We start from the raw sequence: 22,789 nt of genomic DNA on the forward strand, positions 1-22,789 counted from the left end.
CTTTTTTAGCGGGATTTTATTCAAAGGATTTAATTCTTGAGATGGTTTGTTTAAGATGAATTAATTGTTTGATTTTTTTCTTTATTTTTTTTCTACTGGTTTAACTGCTTCTTATTCTTTTCGTTTGTTTTATTATTCAATATCTGGTGATAATAATTTTTATTCTAGATTTTCTTTTGATGATAAGTTTTATTATATTTCATTTGGAATAATTGGTCTATTGTTTGTTGCTGTTTTTGGTTATAGTCTTTTATCTTGATTAATTTTTCCTATTCCTCATGTGATAGCTTTACCTTATTATTTAAAGTTTTTAACTATTACAGTTGTTATTTTAGGTGCTTATTTTGGTTATCTTATTTCTAATTTTGATTTTTCTCATAATTTATTTTCTTTAAGTATACTTTCTTTTGTTAGATTTGCTGGTTCTATATGATTTATACCTTTTCTTTCAACTAAGTTTATTAGATATATTCCTTTAAAAATAGGTTATTATTCATCTAAGTCATTTGATTATGGTTGAGGTGAATTACTTGGTGGTCAAGGTTTATATAGATTATTTATTTATTTAATTGGTTATATTCAAGGTTGATATGATTCTAATTTCAAGATTTATCTTTTAACTTTTATTTTTTGAATATTTATTTTGGTAATATTGTTTTTCGTTTACTTAAATAGCTAATAATTAGAGCATGACACTGAAGATGTTAAGGAAGTATTTTTACATTTAAGTATTTATAAATATAGATATATTATTTTTACAGTGAAAATGTAATGTTTTATTTAAACTATATAAATTTTAGAAATGTTAACGGAGTTTAACCGCTAATATAAAAAGTTAGCAGCTTTCATATTGGCTTTACATTTCCTTAATTGGAACTATTATAGTTCAATTATATTATTAACAGTAATACGCCTCTTTTTGGCTTCAATTAATAAGAATAAGGGTAGTACATACCAATCTTCCAGGTCGAAACTGACTGCAATATTTCGCTTCTTATTCTATTTAAGGTTGATTGATAATATCAATACTTTTTGAATGCAACACAAATGTTATATTTAACTACAACCCTTTATTCTGCTCATTGTAATGCTCCTTGGTTTCATTCATGGTATAGTCCTCCTAATAGAACTAGAATAAAAAATATTGTTGATACTGTTCAGATTATAATGTCTGAAGTTTTAAAAATAATTACAATTGGTAGAATTAGTGCAATTTCTACATCAAAAATTAAAAAGATTACTGCGATTAGGAAGAATCGTATTGAGAATGGTATTCGTGCTGATCTTTTTGGATCAAACCCACATTCAAATGGTGATCTTTTTTCTCGATCATTAATTAATTTTTTTGATAGTGTTGTTGCCAGGATTATAACAATTATTGGAATAATAAATCTAACGAAAACTCTTGTTGATAGAATTAGAATTGTTTTTCTTGATTTATATCAAGCTTTCTGATTGGAAGTCAAATGTACTATTTATACTAGAAAAACAATTATCTACCTCATCAATAAATAGAGATATATAAGAATAATCATACTACGTCTACGAAGTGTCAGTATCATGCTGCTGCTTCAAATCCAAAGTGATGTCTTGGTGAAAATTGATTTATTGAGTGTCGAAGTAGACATGTTGATAAAAAGATTGTTCCAATAATTACGTGTAAACCATGGAATCCTGTTGCAACAAAGAATGTTGATCCATAAACTGCATCTGCAATGGTAAAAGGTGCTTCTCAATATTCATATGCTTGAAGTATTGTAAAGTATAGTCCTAATAACACTGTGAAGAATAATCCTTGTAGTGCTTGAGTATGATTAGATTCCATTAAACTATGATGTGCTCATGTTACTGTTACTCCTGATGCTAAAAGAATAGCTGTATTAAGTAATGGAATTTGTATAGGGTTAAAGGGTTGAATTCCTATTGGATATAAATAATTATATTAATTCTAATATTTTATATTTAAATTAATAATTTTATTTATTATATCCAATTATAATAATATTAAATATTAAATTACATATTATTATATATATTATATTATAATAACCTATTTTAAGCTAAAAACATAAGTAGCTATAATCCTAGGTAAATAATTACATTAAAATAATCAATTGATAATGGTAAGATGAACTTATAATACTTTAATTTCAATTAAATGTAATATATTAATATAAATTATTTATTATATATATATATAAAAAAATAAAATGTGCAGGATAAATTAATCCTAATTAAACAAAATAATACATAAAAGAATTTCAAAAAAAAACTTTCGATTTATATATTAAATAAATGAAGTGCCTGATTAAAGGGTTACCTTGATAGGGTAAATAAAGTAAATAAAATTACCTTCATTAAAATTACATAAGATAGAATTAAACTACCTCCTTTAGTATCAAAAACTAACGTGCATCAAACACCTTAATGTAAAAAGGTAAGCTAAACAAGCTAATGGGTTTATACCCCATTTATAGAGGTATCAATCCTCTCCTTTTTAATGACCAACAACTCTACAAAACTTCTCTTTCTATCAACATTAATGATAGGAACGATCCTGTCCATTTCATCAAATTCCTGATTTGGGGTTTGAATAGGACTTGAGATCAACTTACTTTCATTTATTCCGCTCCTAACAAGAAATAAAAATATAATAATAAATGAATCATCAATTAAATATTTTATTGTCCAAGCAATAGCATCGACAATATTATTATTTTCAATTTTGCTGATTCAAATAAAATATCCCATGGGATGGGAAACAGAATTTATCCCATCAATAATAATTAGATCTAGACTATTATTAAAGATTGGAGCTGCACCTTTCCATTTCTGATTTCCAGAAGTTATAGGAGCATCAAGATGAAATAATTGTTTAACATTAATAACATGACAAAAAATCGCCCCAATAATGGTCTTATCTTATTGTATTCAATTAAGAACTTTTATTTGAACAATTATTATCTTAAGAATTATTATTGGGGCAATAGGAGGTTTAAATCAAACATCCTTACGACAACTTTTAGCATATTCATCAATCAGACATCTAGGTTGAATAATTAGATCATTAACAGTCAGAGAAAACATCTGAGAACTATACTTCATTATTTACTCACTATTAAGATTATTTATAGTTTTATTATTTAAGCAAATAAATTTATTTTTCATAAATCAAATTTATTCAGCCAGAAATATAAAAACCGAAATTAAATTCATAATATTCTTATCTTTATTATCTTTAGGTGGACTACCACCATTCCTTGGATTCTTACCAAAATGAATTGTAATACAATCATTAATAGAAAACAATATAACAACTATTATAACTATTATAGTTGTATTAACTACAATTACACTCTACTACTATATACGTATTAGATTCTCAGCTCTAATTATATCATACACAGAAAATTCGTGATCTATAAAGATAAAGTCCCAAAAATCAAGAATCATTCTTCCTATAACAGTAATAATTTCAACAATAGGATTGATTTCAACATCAACCTTAATTTCATTATACTAAGGACTTAAGTTAATCAAACTAATAACCTTCAAAGTTATAATTAAAAGAATAATCTTTTAGGCCTTAGTAAAATTTTACACCTCTAGAATTGCAGTCTAGAATCATAATTGAATATAAGACCTAAATATGATAAGAGAGAAAACATCTCATAAGTAGATTTACAGTCTACCACCTAAAATTCAGCCATCTTACCGCAAAAATGATTATTCTCAACAAACCATAAGGACATTGGTACTTTATACTTCATATTTGGAGCATGAGCAGGAATAGTAGGAACATCAATAAGAATACTTATTCGTGCTGAACTTGGCCAACCCGGATCTCTAATTGGGGATGACCAGATTTATAATGTTATTATTACAGCTCACGCATTCGTAATAACTTTCTTTATAGTAATACCTATTATAATTGGTGGATTTGGTAATTGACTTGTTCCACTAATAATTGGTGCACCAGATATAGCATTTCCACGAATAAATAATATAAGTTTTTGATTACTACCACCTTCACTATCCCTTCTTCTTACATCTTCTATAGTAGATAATGGTGCTGGTACAGGATGAACAGTTTACCCTCCTCTAGCAGGAGCTATTGCACACGGGGGTGCATCTGTAGATCTAGCTATTTTTTCACTGCACTTAGCAGGTGTATCATCTATTCTTGGTGCAGTGAATTTCATTACAACAGCAATTAATATACGATCAGAAAGTATAACTTTAGATCAAACACCATTATTTGTATGATCTGTAGCTATTACAGCATTACTTCTCCTTCTTTCACTTCCAGTTTTAGCAGGAGCTATTACTATATTATTAACAGATCGAAATTTAAATACATCATTGTTTGACCCTGCAGGAGGGGGTGACCCAATTCTATATCAACATCTATTTTGATTCTTTGGACACCCAGAAATTTATATTTTAATTCTACCGGGGTTCGGAATTATTTCACATATTGTATGTCAAGAAAGAGGAAAAATTGAATCATTTGGAACATTAGGTATAATTTATGCTATACTATCAATTGGACTAATAGGATTTATTGTATGAGCACATCATATATTTACAGTAGGAATGGATGTTGACACACGAGCATATTTTACATCAGCAACAATAATTATTGCTGTACCTACAGGAATTAAGGTATTTAGATGATTAGCTACATTATATGGAACTAAATTCAAGTTCAATCCACCATTATTATGAGCTCTAGGATTTATTTTCCTATTTACAATTGGTGGATTAACAGGATTAGTATTAGCAAATTCATCACTTGATATTGTATTACATGATACATATTATGTAGTAGCCCACTTTCATTATGTATTATCTATAGGAGCAGTATTTGCAATTATAGGAGGTGTCATTCAATGATATCCACTATTTACAGGATTAACTATAAATAATACATGATTAAAAATCCAATTTACAATTATATTCATTGGAGTAAATTTAACATTCTTTCCTCAACACTTCCTAGGATTAGCAGGAATACCTCGACGATACTCTGACTACCCAGACGCATATACATCATGAAACGTAGTATCGAGAATTGGGTCTACAATTTCTATTGTAGGAATCATTATATTCATTGTAATTATATGAGAAAGAATGATTACAAACCGAGCAATTATATTTAGAGCTAACATAAGAAGATCAACAGAATGACTACAAAATAACCCTCCTGCAGAACATAGTTACTCAGAATTACCATTAATCTCTAGATTCTAATATGGCAGATTAGTGCAGTAGATTTAAGCTCTACAAATAAAGGTTTGACCTTTTATTAGAAAATATTTATTAATGGCAACATGATCAAATTTATCTCTTCAAGATGGAGCTTCACCATTAATGGAGCAATTATCATTCTTTCATGATCATACTATGGTCGTATTATTATTAATTACAGTAATTGTAGGTTATGCCCTAAGTTATATATTATTTATTGCCTATACTAACCGTAATATACTTCATGGACATTTAATTGAAACAATCTGAACAGCTTTACCAGCAATTACATTAATTTTTATTGCCCTTCCATCATTACGACTATTATATTTACTTGATGATTCAGTAGATGCAATAATTACAATTAAAACCATTGGACGACAATGATATTGAAGATATGAATATTCAGACTTCATAGACGTAGAATTTGACACTTATATAACACCAGAACAAGACCTAGAAAATGATGGATTCCGACTACTAGATGTAGATAACCGAACAATCCTACCAATAAATACAGAAGTACGAGTCTTCAGTTAAAACTTCCGGGCTGAGAGGCCGTGGTCGATGTATAAAATTTCCACCTGACGTTTCGTCTCCAGCTGCGGGAGACATCTTCCGAGGTCGTCCGGCTACTGCCACTGAGGCTCCAGGTACTCTCGCATTTATAGAGCGCATAGAGGGCACCACCATTCGTCACGTGATGCCGACAGTATGCCTATCTTTGGAGGCGTCATTATTCTCGATTAAGAGTAATCGATTGTCATTCTTCTTGCGCAACGTCGACATCCATATTTTGTCCAATTTTAAAACTTCCTCTTTTCTATTAAAATTGTTGTGGTGTTTGTGGATCTCTATTGCTTCCCTATACATGCGTGCATGATAATGGGATGTTCGTGCTAGAACGCTAGTCTCATTAAATTTAATTTCGTGGTTCCCATCTCGAAAAACATGCTCAGCTACGGCCGATTTTTCGATGTGTCCTAAGCGACAGTTTCTCTTATGTTCGGCTAAGCGGGTGTTTACACTTCTTTTTGTTGTTCCAATGTATACTTGTCCACAACTGCATGGAATTTTGTATACCCCAGGTGTTGCTAGGGGGTGTCGAGCGTCTTTTGCAGTTCTTAAATATTCCTTAATCTTCTTGGTGGGTCTGAAGATAGTTTCGATCCCATGTTTAGCCAAAACTTTGCCGATGCGGTCCGTGACTTTATTAATGAACGGTAAGAAAACTTTTCCAGTAGGTGACCGTTGTTGCTCTGGAATTCTGGCTTCTTTTCTCCTTTGATGGAGCGCTCGATCAATTTCCTTGCTGGTATATCCGTTTTTCATGAAGGCCGAACGTAAGTGATATAATTCGTCTTGCAAGTAAGCCGGCTCGCAGATTTTGTTGGCTCTGTCCACCAAGGTTTTCATGACACCTCTCTTTTGCCTAGGATGATGGTTTGATTCCTTGTGGAGGTATCGATCCGTGTGAGTGTTCTTTCTATATACCTTGTGGCCCAGCGTCCCATCCACCCGTTTAATTACCGACACATCCAGGAAATTGAGTTGACCGTTGCTCTCTTTCTCCATCGTAAACTGTATCTTCGGGTTAATACTGTTCAGGTGCACCAAGAAGACATCCAGCTCTTCTTCACCATGAGTCCACACTACAAATGTGTCATCAACATAGCGGTACCATTTAGCTGGCTTTTTACTGGCAGTCTGCAGCGCTCGCTGTTCGAAGATCTCCATAAATAAATTGGCAACTGCTGGGCTGAGAGGGCTTCCCATCGCCACCCCGTCGATCTGTTCGTAAAACTCGTTGTTGTACTGGAAATAAGTTGTCGTCAGGCAGTGTCTAAATAAAGCCACTAAGTCAGTCGGGAAAATATCTGCTATATATGAAATAGCTTCGTTTACAGGCACCATGGTGAACAATGACACTACATCGAAGCTCACAAGAATATCACTTGAGCTAACGTTAATCTCCCTCAGTTTTTCAATAAAATGTGCCGAGTTTTTAATATAACTGTCAGTTCTGCCAATGTATGGTTGCAGCAAGCAGGCGAGATATCTGGCCACCTCTTGTGTTGGAGATCCTATAGCACTCACAATCGGTCTTAACGGTACCTGTGCTTTATGTACCTTCGGGAGTCCATATAGCCTGGGAGGATAAGCTTCCGTTTTGCAGAGTTGTTTTTTATCATCCGAAGAAAGAGAAGATTGTTTTACCAGTTGATTGGTATTTCTCAAAATTTTGTTTGTAGGATCCTTCTGAAGCTTTTTATACGTAGTGGGATCCAAAAGGTCACTAATCTTCTTGTGATAATCTTCGGTGTTCAACAAAATGCGAGAGTACCTGGAGCCTCAGTGGCAGTAGCCGGACGACCTCGGAAGATGTCTCCCGCAACTGGAGACGAAACGTCAGGTGGAAATTTTATACATCGACCATGGCCTCTCAGCCCGGAAGTTTTAACTGAAGACTATTCCGGCCATGAAAGCCTGCACTCCAGAAGTACGAGTATTAACAAGAGCATCAGATGTTCTACACTCATGAGCAGTTCCTGCATTAGGGGTTAAAATTGATGCAACGCCAGGTCGGTTAAATCAAGGAACATTCACAATAAATCGACCTGGATTATTCTTTGGACAATGCTCAGATATCTGTGGAGCAAACCACAGATTTATACCAATTGTAATTGAAAGAACTTCAGTAAATTTATTTATTAAGTGATTATCTAAGATAATTTAAGGAGTTAGTTAAAATAAATAACATTAGAGTGTCAATCTAAAGTAACTAAAAAAAATTAGTACACCTTGAAATTCATCAGATGACTGAAAGTAAGTAATGGTCTCTTAAACCAAATAATAGTAAATTAACGACTACTTCTGATGGGGAAATTATATCCAAATCCCTCAAATATCCCCTCTTATATGATTCTCACTATTCATTATATTTTCAGCTACATTAATCTTGTTTAATCAAATAAACTTCTTCTCATTTAAACCTAACCTTATTAAAAGAGCAGAAAAAGGAACAATTGAAATAAAAAACTTAAATTGAAAATGATAACAAATCTATTCTCAACATTTGACCCATCAACTAACATCTTTAATTTATCATTAAATTGAACTAGAACATTTCTAGGACTATTATTAATCACATCACTATTTTGACTTACACCATCACGAATTAACATTATCTGAAATAAACTAAATTTAACCTTACATAATGAATTTAAAACACTTCTTGGACCAAAATCATTTAATGGAACAACATTCATTTTCATCTCAATTTTTATTATAATATTATTTAACAATTTCATAGGATTATTCCCTTATATTTTTACTAGAACAAGACATTTAGCATTAACATTTGCAATTGCCCTACCTATATGGCTAAGATTTATATTATTTGGATGAATTAACCATACTAATCATATATTTACACACCTTGTACCACAAGGTACACCGCCTGCATTAATATCATTTATAGTACTAATTGAAACAATTAGTAATGTTATTCGACCAGGTACATTAGCAGTATGGTTGGCAGCAAATATAATTGCAGGCACATATTATTAACCTTATTAGGAAACACAGGACCATCTATAGCAATAAACTTAATCTCATTACTAATTATTGGACAAATACTTCTATTAATTCTAGAATCAGCAGTAGCAATAATTCAAGCCTATGTTTTCTCAATTCTAAGAACTCTATATTCTAGAGAAGTATATTAAACCTATGTTAACAACTCACTCAAACCACCCATTCCACTTAGTAGACTATAGACCTTGACCATTAACAGGAGCAATTGGAGCAATAGTCCTAGTATCAGGACTAGCAAAATGATTCCACCTATTTAATATTAACTTATTCATAATTGGATTTGGAATTACCCTACTAACTATAATTCAATGATGACGAGATGTAGTACGAGAAGGAACATATCAAGGATTACATACAGGATTTGTATCAATTGGATTACGATGAGGAATAATTTTATTTATGGCATCAGAGGTATTATTTTTCGTTTCTTTTTTTTGAGCATTCTTTAGAAGAAGATTAGCACCAACAATTGAACTAGGAATACTATGACCTCCAATAGGAATTCAACCCTTTAACCCTATACAAATTCCATTACTTAATACAGCTATTCTTTTAGCATCAGGAGTAACAGTAACATGAGCACATCATAGTTTAATGGAATCTAATCATACTCAAGCACTACAAGGATTATTCTTCACAGTGTTATTAGGACTATACTTTACAATACTTGAAGCATATGAATATTGAGAAGCACCTTTTACCATTGCAGATGCAGTTTATGGATCAACATTCTTTGTTGCAACAGGATTCCATGGTTTACACGTAATTATTGGAACAATCTTTTTATCAACATGTCTACTTCGACACTCAATAAATCAATTTTCACCAAGACATCACTTTGGATTTGAAGCAGCAGCATGATACTGACACTTCGTAGACGTAGTATAATTATTCTTATATATCTCTATTTATTGATGAGGTAGATAATTGTTTTTCTAGTATAAATAGTACATTTGACTTCCAATCAGAAAGCTTGATATAAATCAAGAAAAACAATTCTAATTCTATCAACAAGAGTTTTCATTAGATTTATTATTCCAATAATTGTTATAATCCTGGCAACAACACTATCAAAAAAATTAATTAATGATCGAGAAAAAAGATCACCATTTGAATGTGGGTTTGATCCAAAAAGATCAGCACGAATACCATTCTCAATACGATTCTTCCTAATCGCAGTAATCTTTTTAATTTTTGATGTAGAAATTGCACTAATTCTACCAATTGTAATTATTTTTAAAACTTCAGACATTATAATCTGAACAGTATCAACAATATTTTTTATTCTAGTTCTATTAGGAGGACTATACCATGAATGAAACCAAGGAGCATTACAATGAGCAGAATAAAGGGTTGTAGTTAAATATAACATTTGTGTTGCATTCAAAAAGTATTGATATTATCAATCAACCTTAAATAGAATAAGAAGCGAAATATTGCAGTCAGTTTCGACCTGGAAGATTGGTATGAACTACCCTTATTCTTATTAATTGAAGCCAAAAAGAGGCGTATTACTGTTAATAATATAATTGAACTATAATAGTTCCAATTAAGGAAATGTAAAGCCAATATGAAAGCTGCTAACTTTTTATATTAGCGGTTAAACTCCGTTAACATTTCTAAAATTTATATAGTTTAAATAAAACATTACATTTTCACTGTAAAAATTATATATCTATATTTATAAATACTTAAAAGTAAAAATACTTCCTTAACATCTTCAGTGTCACGCTCTAATTATAAGCTATTTAAGTAAACGAAAAACAATATTACCAAAATAAATATTCAAAAAATAAAAGTTAAAAGATAAATCTTGAAATTAGAATCATATCAACCTTGAATATAACCAATTAAATAAATAAATAATCTATATAAACCTTGACCACCAAGTAATTCACCTCAACCATAATCAAATGACTTAGATGAATAATAACCTATTTTTAAAGGAATATATCTAATAAACTTAGTTGAAAGAAAAGGTATAAATCATATAGAACCAGCAAATCTAACAAAAGAAAGTATACTTAAAGAAAATAAATTATGAGAAAAATCAAAATTAGAAATAAGATAACCTAAATAAGCACCTAAAATAACAACTGTAATAGTTAAAAACTTTAAATAATAAGGTAAAGCAATCACATGAGGAATAGGAAAAATTAATCAAGATAAAAGACTACCACCAAAAACAGCAACAAACAATAGACCAATTATTCCAAATGAAATATAATAACCCTTATCATTAAAAGAAAATCTAGAATAAAAATTATTATCACCAGATATTGAATAATAAAACAAACGAAAAGAATAAGAAGCAGTTAAACCAGTAGAAAAAAAATAAAGAAAAAAAATTAAACAATTAATTCATCTTAAACAAACCATCTCAAGAATTAAATCCTTTGAATAAAATCCCGCTAAAAAAGGTATTCCACACAAAGATAAACTAGAAACATTAAAACAAACTGAAGTTAAAGGTATGAAATTAACAATTGATCCTATAAAACGAATATCCTGAGAATCCTTCAAATTATGAATTATTGAACCTGCACATATAAATAATAATGCCTTAAATAAAGCATGAGCCAATAAATGAAAAAATGCAAGCTTTGGATAACCTATAGCCAAAATTCTTATTATTAAACCAAGTTGTCTTAAAGTAGAAAGAGCAATAATCTTCTTTAAATCAAACTCAAAATTAGCGCCCAATCCAGCCATAAATATAGTTATACAACCAATTAAAAGTAAAAATCAACCACAATTATAAGTATCCAATATTGGTCTAAAACGAATTAATAAATAAACACCAGCAGTAACAAGAGTAGAAGAATGAACTAAAGCAGAAACAGGAGTAGGAGCTGCTATAGCAGCAGGAAGTCATGAAGAGAAAGGTATCTGAGCTCTCTTAGTTATAGCTGCTAAAACAATTAATATAGTAATGAGCTTTATTTGAAAAGAATTAGAAATAAAATCATAATAATAAATATAATTTCAACCACCAAAATTTGACATTCATGCAATAGAAATTAAAATAGCAACATCACCAATACGATTAGAAAGTGCAGTTAATATACCAGCACTATAAGATTTTACATTTTTATAACAAATAACTAAACAATAAGAAACTAAACCTAAACCATCTCAACCTAATAAAATTCTAATTAAATTAGGACTAATAATTAAAAAACCTATAGAAAGAATAAATATTAAAACAATAATAATAAAACGATTTATATTCTTTTCACCAGATATATAATCCTCTCTATAATAAATAACCAAAGAAGAAATATATATAACAAAAGATATATAAATAAGAGATATTCAATCCAAAATTAAAGTTATAACAACTATAGAACCATTTAAATTGAAAAGCTCTCACTCAACAAAAACTCTATAATCAATTATTAAATAATAAATACCTAAAATAAAAATTATAGTTCTCGAAATAAACAAAGAAAAAAAACTCAAAGAACAAATAGAAAATAAATTCACGGCCTAAGATGAAAAACTTCATATCATTGATTCCACAAAACAATATTTTTAATTAAAATACTTAAGCAAACTAAACAAAGAAATATTCACCCTTTAAACAGAGAATATTTAAAGGCAATCAATGTAAAAGTAAAAGATGATATTCACGAAAATAACCAAGAGAACAAGTATAAACACCAGAATAATAATTCCCATGCTGAGAATAAGAATATATATACAAAGTATAAACAGCTCTAAAAAAAGATAAAAAAATCAAAGCAAAGAATCTAAAAGAAGATCAAGATATAATTCTATTTAATAATCTAATTTCACCTACCAAATTTAAAGAAGGAGGAGCAGCCATATTTGATGATCTTAAAAGAAATCATCATAAAGCCATTCTTGGCATCAAATTAATTATACCCTTGCTAATTAATAATCTTCGTCTACCTAAACGTTCATAAATAATATTAGATAAACAAAATAAACCAGAAGAACATAAACCATGACCAACCATTAGAGAAAGAGAACCTACACAACCTCATCAATTCATAGTCATCAATCCACCAATAACCATTCTTATATGAGCAACAGAAGAATATGCAATTAAAGACTTTAAATCAACCTGACGAAAACAAATAAATCTTACAATAACACCCCCAGATAAACCTAAAGACAATCAAAAATAATTAAACTTTAAACCCAAATAAGAAATAACCTTTATAACACGAAAAATACCATAACCACCTAACTTTAATAAAACACCAGCAAGAATTATTCTACCTGAAATAGGGGCCTCTACATGAGCCTTAGGAAGTCATAAATGAACCAAAAACATAGGTATCTTAACTAAAAAAACCAAAATTATAAATACATAAAACATAAAATAATAAGAACCAAAATCAACCAATAAAGGAAAATATAAAGTATTAGAAAAATCATAAAACTAATAATAAAACTAATAATAAAGGTAATCTAGCAACCAAGTATAAAAAATTAAATAAACACCAGCCTGCAAACGCTCAGGTTGATAACCCCAACCCAAAATTAAAAGTAAAGTAGGAACTAATCTAGCCTCAAAAAAAATATAAAAAGAAAGAAGACTTAATCTAGCAAATGAACAACAAAGCATAATTATTAAAATCAAAACCATACAAACAAAAAAATTAGAATGATATGAACTTAAATAAACTGAACCTCTAGCAGTGATTATTAAAGAACAAATCCAAAAACTAAGTAAAATTAAACTAAAAGAAAAATAATCAATACCAAAATAATATCTAATTATATTCAAATAAGCATATGAATAAACACAAATTATAAAAACAAAACCCAACAGAAACATTAAAGAATGAACCAACCATTAACAATTATTTAATAAACAAAGAGGGATCAAAAAAATAGTTATAAATAAATACTTTAACATAAAGATAAACCAAAAGAATTAAAAAAATCATTACCATGAGAACGAATTATTGAAACTAAAATAGAAAGACCTAAAGCACCCTCACAAACAGAAAAAACTAAAAAAATAACAGGAAAAAAATAATCATAATCAAACTCAATAAGAAAAACAATAACTAACATAAATAAAGAAAGAACAATATATTCTAATCTCAAAAGAACCATTAATAAATGTTTACATTTAGAAGAAAAAACATAAACACCAGCAAAATAAATCAATAAAGAAGTAAAAATAGAGAATATAAACAATAGTTTTAATAGTTTAAAAGAAACACCGGTCTTGTAAACCGGAAATAAGTCCAGCCCCCACTTTTAAAACTTCAGAGGTGGAAAAGCTTCCATCATCGGTCCCCAAAACCGGTATTTTAAATAAACTAACCCCTGAAATGATCAAAATAATAATTATATCATTATCAAATGTAATAAATATTAATTTTATTAAATTAAGACACCCAATATCAATAATGCTTTTTATTATCCTTCAAACCTTCCTAGTTGGATTAATAACAGGAACAATAATAGAAAGATATTGATTATCATATATTTTATTTTTAACATTTCTTGGTGGTATACTAGTATTATTTATTTACATTACAAGAATTGCATCAAACGAAATATTTCAGCCTAAATCAATCACTATAATTATTACATTAATAATGTGAGTATTTATCATATTAATATTAATTATTCTAGATACATCTATATTTATAGACATTTTCAAAAACACCGAAACTATAAATATTGATAATTCAATCAATTATCAAGAAATAACAATATCTTTAGAAAAGTTATATAATAGACCAACATTCATTATTACAATAATAATAATAATTCATTTATTTTTAGCACTACTAGCAGTTGTTAAAATCACCAATATTAATCAGGGACCTATTCGTAAAATAAGATAATTACTAATGAATAAACCCTTACAATTAAGACATCCTTTAATTAATATTATTAATAACTCTTTAATTGACTTACCTGCCTAAACAAATATTTCATTTTGATGAAATTTTGGATCCCTATTAGGGTTATGTTTGGTAATTCAAATCGTAACTGGACTATTTTTAGCTATACATTATACATCAAATATTGAAATAGCATTCAGTAGTGTAGTACACATCTGCCGAGACGTAAATAATGGTTGAATTATCCGAACCTTACACGCAAATGGAGCATCTATATTTTTTATTTGTATTTACTTACATGTAGGACGGGGAATTTACTATGGATCTTATATATATATACATACCTGAATAATTGGTAGAGTGATTTTATTTTTAGTTATAGCAACTGCATTTATAGGATATGTCTTACCCTGAGGCCAAATATCTTTTTGAGGTGCAACAGTAATTACTAATTTATTATCAGCAATCCCATACTTAGGAACAGATTTAGTCCAATGAGTATGAGGAGGATTCGCTGTTGATAATGCAACATTAAATCGATTCTTCACATTCCATTTTGTATTACCATTTATTATTGCTGCTATAGCAGCAATTCATTTATTTTTTCTTCACCAAACAGGATCTAATAATCCTCTTGGACTAAATGGAGATATTGAAAAAATTCCATTCCATCCATACTTTACCTTTAAGGATTCTATTACATTTGTAATAATAACATCATTATTAATTATACTATGTTTAATTAATCCTTACCTATTAGGAGATCCAGATAACTTTGTACCTGCCAACCCATTAGTAACACCAGTTCACATTCAACCAGAATGATATTTCCTATTTGCATATGCAATTCTACGATCTATCCCTAATAAGTTAGGAGGTGTTATTGCATTATCTTTATCAATTAGAATCTTAATAATTTTACCATTTTATAATAAAACACCATTCCGAGGCATTCAATTTTACCCTATTAATCAAATTTTATTCTGAATTATAGTAGTTGTTGTATGCTTACTAACGTGAATTGGTAAACGACCTGTTGAAGAACCTTATATTATAACAGGTCAAATCTTAACAATTATTTACTTCACATATTTCTTAATTAATGTCCATGTCGCAAACGCATGAGATAAATTAATTAAGGAATAAAGTTAATTAGCTTAGGAAAAGTGTATGTTTTGAAAACTTAAAATTAGAAGTTTAACTCTTCCATTAACTTTTCTCAAAAAATTTCACTAAACAAATGAGATAAATAAAATCTTTAAACCAACAAAGAAAATAAAAAAATTCAAAGATAAAGGTAAAAAACTTTTTCAAGCTAAGTACATTAATTTATCATAACGGAACCGTGGCAATGTTCCACGAACCCAAATAAAACCAAAAGATATAATAGCAAGCTTAATAAAAAATATAAAAGAATAAAAATCACCGCCCAAAAAAATTAAAGCCAATAACATTCTTATGAAGACAATTCTAGTATATTCAGCTAAAAAAATTAAAGTAAAACCACCCGCACCATACTCAATATTAAATCCTGAAACTAACTCAGATTCCCCTTCAGCAAAATCAAAAGGAGTACGATTAGTTTCAGCTAAGCAAGAAGCAAAACAAGCTAAAGCTAAAGGAAAAGAAATAATAATAAATCAACATTAAAGCTGATAGTTTATAAAATCAAACATATTAAAACTACCAATTAAAATAATTAAAGACAATAAAATTAAAGCTAAACTAACTTCATAAGAAATTGTTTGAGCAACAGAACGAAGAGAACCTAATAATGAATAATTTGAATTAGAAGATCAACCAGCAATTATAGCAGTATAAACACCTAATCTAGTACAACATAAAAAAATAAAAATCCATAAGAAAAAGAACACATATAAGTTAAATAAGGAAAAATTACTCAAACGGCTAAAGAAATCATTAAATTAAAAACAGGGGAAAAATAATAAAGTAGGTAATTAGATATAATAGGAATTGGCTGCTCCTTACAAATTAACTTAATAGCATCTCTAAATGGCTGAGGAATTCCAACAAAACCTACCTTATTTGGATCCTTTCGAATCTGAATATAACCTAAAACCTTACGCTCTAATAAAGTTAAAAAGGCAACACTAATTAAAAAACAAATAACCAATAAAAGAAAATTCAAAATAAATATAAATAAATCATAAAGTATCAATACTATTTGTAGAAAAAATCTACATAAATGAATTCTAAATTCAACACATTAATCTGTCAAAATAGTAAATAAATTAATATTAATCAATATAACAAAAAATATTTTAACCATATGGTCCTTTCGTACTAATATGGATTAACAATCTTAGGATAGAAACCGACCTGGCTCACGCCGGTCTGAACTCAGATCATGTAAGAATTGAAAGGTCGAACAGACCTAATCATTGGGCTCCTGCACCCAAAATTTTTCTTAATCCAACATCGAGGTCGCAATCTGCTTTGTCGATATGAGCTCTCAAAAACAATTACGCTGTTATCCCTAAGGTAACTTAATCTTATGATCATAAATTATGGATCAAAATAACAAACATAAATAAATGAAATAATAATGAAGAGTTTATCTATTCTTCATGTCACCCCAACAAAACATCATCATTAAATATAGAAAGACAAACAAAAAACTATATAAAAGTAAAATGTCAAGCTCTATAGGGTCTTCGCGTCCTAAAGAAGAATTTAAGCCTTTTGACTCAAAAGTTAAATTCAAAAATTTATTAAGAGACAGTTGATTTCTCGTCAAGCCATTCATTCCAGCCCTAATTAAGAGACTAATGATTATGCTACCTTTGCACGGTCAAAATACCGCGGCTCTTTAAAAATATGCTCAGTGAGCAGGCCAGACCTCAAAATATAAACAAGAGGACATGTTTTTGATAAACAGGCGGAAATCAATTTTGCCTAGTTCCTTATAATAAGTTCACAAGGTAAAAATTTAATACAAATAAATATACTAAGTCTATCATTATTACAAAAATTTTAAAATTAAATTAATAATCTTAATAAAAAACCTAAAATATTTATAAAATCAAAATAAAAAATAATGAACTAAAACGTAACCTTAAAGATAGCTGGTTTAAAGCTTACTATAATATTTCTATAAAATAAATTATAGGTTATTAACTTCAAAGCTTATCCCTTAAAGAATAAATAAGTTAATATTTTTACTTAAAAAATTAAATAAAAACAAATAACTTTAAAAAATTAAATTTTTTCTTAAGAAACTAGATATCTTGGGAAACGATTAACATCTCATTTCTATAAATAATTTAATAATAATTATGATACATTAACTATAAATTATTTATAAATCAACCCAAATCGAGACAAGTAAAATAAATACTAAAATTTTGATAAACCCTGATACAAAAGGTACAATAAATAAAGTCTACTTAAAAAAATTTAAAGTAATATTTCATAAAACACTTCCATTACCAATAAACTATAATTTAAAAAATCAATTCTATAAAATATACTAAGACAAAAATACAATAAAATTATTTATATTAAATAATTAAATAAACAAAAAATAAATATAATAAAATAAATAATCAAGATATCCTGATTTGCACAGAAAAATTTTCAGTGTAAATGAAACACTTTACTAATAAGTTATATCTTGAAACTCTTCCTAGATACACTTTCCAGTACATCTACTATGTTACGACTTATCTCATCAAAATGAAGCTACATTAAAATAAAATAGAATAATCAATAATGAGAGCGACGGGCGATGTGTACACATCTCAGAGCCAATATCAGTTAAATTAAATAAATTAAATTACTATCAAATCCACCTTCATTAACAGTATTTCACTATCAAATCCGTTATAAACAAAAATCTATTGTAACCCACCTCCTCTTAACTATAAGCTGCACCTTGACCTGAAATATTTTATAATTATAAATCTTGAGAATTATAACTCTAAAAAGATTCTCTGATAACGGAGATATACAAAGAAATAAATTAAGTAGAGTAAATCGTGTATTATCAATCATGGGGTAGGTTCCTCTGAATGGAATGAGATACCGCCAAATTCTTTGGGTTTAAAGACCTTAACTAATAGTATCCTGGTAAATATAATTAACATTTAAAATAATAGGGTATCTAATCCTAGTTTATTATTTAAATTTCACAGACTCATAAAAAGGGCCACAAATAAATTTTAACATTTCACCTTACAAATTTATATTTCAACCCTAATAATATAAACAACTGTTTTAACCAATAATATTCACTTGTATCAATCGTATAACCGCGGCTGCTGGCACGAATTATGCCGATACTAAATCAATTGCTAAATCCAAAATCACTTGATAATTAAATCAAATTACTGCAAAAAGAACATTTAGTCTAACAAAACTTACATATAATACAAAGAAAAAGTGAATAAACAAGCAAGAATAAAACTTTTAAAAATAAAAAATAAGAAAATTTTAAATCTATTAATTCAGGAAAAAATAAAAGATTCAAATATTTAAAGAAAAAAAAGAAAAAAACCACAAACATTAACAAAAAAAAAGAAACGCCCCTATGTATGACCACAACAACTTCTCTATTATATATAATTAAAGATTAATATGGAACATGTATAGCAATAAATGTATTATATTCTTTCTTATTTAATCTTTCTTTTCACTAATAAATAAAGAAAGATTAAATAATATAATAAATATATTTTATACGATTATGTAATTTAATATAATATGTTATTAATATGAATTCTTTTTTTTATATTAAGTTAACTTTCATATATATTAGTTAAATAATCTAATTATAGATAATTTACATAATTATATTATAATAATTAATATAATTATTTATATTAATTATAATATTTTATATTTAAATTAATAATTTTATTTATTATATCCAATTATAATAATATTAAATATTAAATTACATATTATTATATATATTATATTATAATAACCTATTTTAAGCTAAAAACATAAGTAGCTATAATCCTAGGTAAATAATTGCATTAAAATAATCAATTGATAATGGTAAGATGAACTTATAATACTTTAATTTCAATTAAATGTAATATATTAATATAAATTATTTATTATATATATATATAAAAAAAATAAAATGAGCAGGATAAATTAATCCTAATTAAACAAAATAATACATAAAAGAATTTCAAAAAAAAACTTTCGATTTATATATTAAATAAATGAAGTGCCTGATTAAAGGGTTACCTTGATAGGGTAAATAAAGTAAATAAAATTACCTTCATTAAAATTACATAAGATAGAATTAAACTACCTCCTTTAGTATCAAAAACTAACGTGCATCAAACACCTTAATGTAAAAAGGTAAGCTAAACAAGCTAATGGGTTTATACCCCATTTATAGAGGTATCAATCCTCTCCTTTTTAATGACCAACAACTCTACAAAACTTCTCTTCCTATCAACATTAATGATAGGAATGATCCTGTCCATTTCATCAAATTCCTGATTTGGGGTTTGAATAGGACTTGAGATCAACTTACTTTCATTTATTCCGCTCCTAACAAGAAATAAAAATATAATAATAAATGAATCATCAATTAAATATTTTATTGTCCAAGCAATAGCATCGACAATATTATTATTTTCAATTTTGCTGATTCAAATAAAATATCCAATGGGATGGGAAACAGAATTTATCCCATCAATAATAATTAGATCTAGACTATTATTAAAGATTGGAGCTGCACCTTTCCATTTCTGATTTCCAGAAGTTATAGGAGCATCAAGATGAAATAATTGTTTAACATTAATAATATGACAAAAAATCGCCCCAATAATGGTCTTATCTTATTGTATTCAATTAAGAACTTTTATTTGAACAATTATTATCTTAAGAATTATTATTGGGGCAATAGGAGGTTTATATCAAACATCCTTACGACAACTTTTAGCATATTCATCAATCAGACATCTAGGTTGAATAATTAGATCATTAACAGTCAGAGAAAACATCTGAGAACTATACTTCATTATTTACTCACTATTAAGATTAATTATAGTTTTATTATTTAAGCAAATAAATTTATTTTTCATAAATCAAATTTATTCAGCCAGAAATATAAAAACCGAAATTAAATTCATAATATTCTTATCTTTATTATCTTTAGGTGGACTACCACCATTCCTTGGATTCTTACCAAAATGAATTGTAATACAATCATTAATAGAAAACAATATAACAACTATTATAACTATTATAGTTGTATTAACTACAATTACACTCTACTACTATATACGTATTAGATTCTCAGCTCTAATTATATCATACACAGAAAATTCGTGATCTATAAAGATAAAGTCCCAAAAATCAAGAATCATTCTTCCTATAACAGTAATAATTTCAACAATAGGATTGATTTCAACATCAACCTTAATTTCATTATACTAAGGACTTAAGTTAATCAAACTAATAACCTTCAAAGTTATAATTAAAAGAATAATCTTTTAGGCCTTAGTAAAATTTTACACCTCTAGAATTGCAGTCTAGAATCATAATTGAATATAAGACCTAAATATGATAAGAGAGAAAACATCTCATAAGTAGATTTACAGTCTACCACCTAAAATTCAGCCATCTTACCGCAAAAATGATTATTCTCAACAAACCATAAGGACATTGGTACTTTATACTTCATATTTGGAGCATGAGCAGGAATAGTAGGAACATCAATAAGAATACTTATTCGTGCTGAACTTGGCCAACCCGGATCTCTAATTGGGGATGACCAGATTTATAATGTTATTATTACAGCTCACGCATTCGTAATAACTTTCTTTATAGTAATTCCTATTATAATTGGTGGATTTGGTAATTGACTTGTTCCACTAATAATTGGTGCACCAGATATAGCATTTCCACGAATAAATAATATAAGTTTTTGATTACTACCACCTTCACTAACCCTTCTTCTTACATCTTCTATAGTAGATAATGGTGCTGGTACAGGATGAACAGTTTACCCTCCTCTAGCAGGAGCTATTGCACACGGGGGTGCATCTGTAGATCTAGCTATTTTTTCACTGCACTTAGCAGGTGTATCATCTATTCTTGGTGCAGTGAATTTCATTACAACAGCAATTAATATACGATCAGAAAGTATAACTTTAGATCAAACACCATTATTTGTATGATCTGTAGCTATTACAGCATTACTTCTCCTTCTTTCACTTCCAGTTTTAGCAGGAGCTATTACTATATTATTAACAGATCGAAATTTAAATACATCATTGTTTGACCCTGCAGGAGGGGGTGACCCAATTCTATATCAACATCTATTTTGATTCTTTGGACACCCAGAAGTTTATATTTTAATTCTACCGGGGTTCGGAATTATTTCACATATTGTATGTCAAGAAAGAGGAAAAATTGAATCATTTGGAACATTAGGTATAATTTATGCTATACTATCAATTGGACTAATAGGATTTATTGTATGAGCACATCATATATTTACAGTAGGAATGGATGTTGACACACGAGCATATTTTACATCAGCAACAATAATTATTGCTGTACCTACAGGAATTAAGGTATTTAGATGATTAGCTACATTATATGGAACTAAATTCAAGTTCAATCCACCATTATTATGAGCTCTAGGATTTATTTTCCTATTTACAATTGGTGGATTAACAGGATTAGTATTAGCAAATTCATCACTTGATATTGTATTACATGATACATATTATGTAGTAGCCCACTTTCATTATGTATTATCTATAGGAGCAGTATTTGCAATTATAGGAGGTGTCATTCAATGATATCCACTATTTACAGGATTAACTATAAATAATACATGATTAAAAATCCAGTTTACAATTATATTCATTGGAGTAAATTTAACATTCTTTCCTCAACACTTCCTAGGATTAGCAGGAATACCTCGACGATACTCTGACTACCCAGACGCATATACATCATGAAACGTAGTATCGAGAATTGGGTCTACAATTTCTATTGTAGGAATCATTATATTCATTGTAATTATATGAGAAAGAATGATTACAAACCGAGCAATTATATTTAGAGCTAACATAAGAAGATCAACAGAATGACTACAAAATAACCCT

General features: G+C 28.4%; 1 long non-coding RNA gene across 2 annotated transcripts in view; it reads left to right on the plus strand.

The window, feature by feature from the left end:
- The first annotated feature begins 17,544 nt into the window (after positions 1–17,544).
- LOC126301642 (uncharacterized) overlaps positions 17,545–22,789 on the plus strand; it is a 114,143-nt gene continuing 108,898 nt past the window's right edge. For both annotated transcript variants that reach the window (XR_007553075.1, XR_007553073.1), the window contains exon 1: positions 17,545–17,626. This is a non-coding gene — a long non-coding RNA (uncharacterized LOC126301642). The remainder of the gene's footprint in view (positions 17,627–22,789) is intronic.

The sequence above is a fragment of the Schistocerca gregaria genome, unplaced genomic scaffold (assembly GCF_023897955.1).
Source record: "Schistocerca gregaria isolate iqSchGreg1 unplaced genomic scaffold, iqSchGreg1.2 ptg000077l, whole genome shotgun sequence".
NCBI lineage: Eukaryota > Metazoa > Arthropoda > Insecta > Orthoptera > Acrididae > Schistocerca > Schistocerca gregaria.